Source organism: Acipenser ruthenus, unplaced genomic scaffold (assembly GCF_902713425.1).
Source record: "Acipenser ruthenus unplaced genomic scaffold, fAciRut3.2 maternal haplotype, whole genome shotgun sequence".
Taxonomy (NCBI): Eukaryota; Metazoa; Chordata; class Actinopteri; order Acipenseriformes; family Acipenseridae; genus Acipenser; species Acipenser ruthenus.
In genome coordinates, this window is record NW_026708135.1 from 17,501 (window position 1) to 20,000 (window position 2,500).

Sequence of the window (2,500 nt, forward strand, 5' to 3'; positions counted from 1 at the left end):
TGTCTTCAACATGACTGTTCCTAATGAATTAGCCATTCTCCTTGCATTATGCTGTTGGACTTTTGAATGACAAATGTTCGTTTTGAAAAGTAAATGTTGAAAAACAGGGAAGATCTTCTCCACAGATTAATTACAAATACAAAACAGAAAATAATTGATTGCATAAGTATTCACCCCCTTGAGTCAATATTTGGTAGAGGCACCTTTGGCAGCAATTACAGCCATGAGTCTATTTGGATAAGTCTCTACCAGCTTTGCACATCTGGACACTGCTATTTTTGCCCATTCTTCTTTGCAAAATTGCTCAAGCTCCGTCAAGTTGGATGGGGACCTTTGGTGAACAGCAATTTTCAACTCTTTCCACATATTCTCAATTGGATTGAGGTCCGGGCTTTGACTGGGCCACTCCAGGACATTGACCTTTTTGTTTTTAAGCCACTCCAGTGTGCCTTTGGCTGTATGTTTGGGGTCATTGTCCTGCTGGAAGATGAATCTTCTCCAAGTCCCAGGTCTCTTGCAGACTTCAGCAGGTTTTCCTTCAGGATTTCTCTGTACTTTGCCGCATCCATTTTGCCCTCTATCTTCACGAGCTTTCCAGGCCCTGACGCAGAGAAGCATCCCCATAGCATGATGCTGCCACCACCATGCTTCACGGTAGGGATGGTGTTCTCAGGATGATGTACGGTGTTAGGCTTGCGCCAAACATAGCGCTTAGCGTTGTGGCCAAAAAGCTCTATTCTGGTCTCATCAGGCCATAGAATCTTCTTCCACTTGGTCTCAGAGTCTCCCACATGCCTTCTGGGAAACTCTAGCCGAGATTTGATGCGAGTTCTTTTCAACAATGGCTTTCTTTTTGCCACTCTCCCATAAAGGCCAGTTTTGTGAAGCACCCGGGCTATTGTTGCCATATGCACAGTGTCTCCCAGCTCAGCCGTGGAACACTGTAACTCCTTTAGAGTTGCCATAGGCCTCTTGGTGGCCTCCCTGACTAGTGCCCTATACGCCCGGATACTCCGTTTTTGAGGACGGCCTGTTCTAGACAGATTCACAGTTGTGCCATATTCTCTCCATTTCTTAATAATGGACTTTACTGTGCTCTGAGAGGATATTCAATGCCTTGGAAATGTTCTTATATCCTACCCCTGATTGGTGCTTTTGAAGAACCTTATTCCGGATTTGCTTTGAATGTTCCTTCACCTTCATGATGTAGTTTTTGTTAGGAAATGTACTAACCAACTGTGGGACCTCCCAGAGACAGGTGTATTTAACCTGAAATCATGTGAAACACCTTAATTGCACACAGGTGGACTCCATTCAACTAATTATGTGACTTCTAAAGACAATTGGTTGCACCAGAGCTTATTTAGGTGTGTCATAGCAAAGGGGGTGAATACTTATGCAATCAATTATTTTCTGTTTTATATTTGTAATTAATTTAGAACAAGTTGTAGATTTTATTTTTCACTTTGACATTATGGACTTTTCTTGTGTTGATCAGTGGCAAAAACTCCCAATTAAATCCATTTTGATTCCATGTTGTAACACAATGAAATGTGGAAAAGTCCAAGGGGGGTGAATACTTTTGAGAGCCACTGTATTTCTTAGCAGACACCCTTATCCAGGACGACTTACAATTGTTACAAGATATCACATTATTTTTACATACAATTATATTATTTTTCTACATACAATTACCCATTTATACAGTTGGATTGTTACTGGAGCAATCTAGGTAAAGTACCTTGCTCAAGGGTACAGCAGCAATGTCCCCCACCTGGGATTGAACCCACGACCTTCTAGTCAAGAGTCCCGAGACCTAACCACTACTCCACACTGCCGCACTGACCATAGTCAAAATTGAGCTACATGACCAGAGTCACCATTGAGCTACATGACCAGAGTCACCATTGAGCTACATGACCAGAGTCACCATTGAGCTAAATGACCATAGTTAGAATAGAATTGACTAGAGTCAGAATAGTGCTACATTGGAGGCTGTGTGGTCCAGTGGTTAAAGAAAAGGGCTTGTAACCAGGAGGTCCCCGGTTCAAATCCCACCTTAGCCACTGACTCACTGTGTGACCCTGAGCAAGTCACTTAACCTCCTTGTGCTCCGTCTTTCGGGTGAGATGTAATTGTAAGTGACTCTGCAGCTGATGCAAAGTTCACACACCCTAGTCTCTGTAAGTCGCCTTGGATAAAGGTGTCTGCTAAATAAACACATAATAATAATACATTACCATAGCCACAAAAAACCTTAGTGGACAAAGTGGGTCTGGGTGGCCGAGCGGCAGTTCCAGGAGGTCGGCATGAAGTAGTGACTTGCTCTCATAATGCTATTAGATAACAGATACACTGGGGGGGTAAGTGCATATTACTAAGGGCATGGTCTTTTCATCAAAAAAATATTTAAGTAAAAATAATAAGTCAAGCCATGTGGGAGGCTCTGCACCCCGGGCAGAGTTCCCATTCACCCCTGGCAGCTTCCACTTCCCTGGAA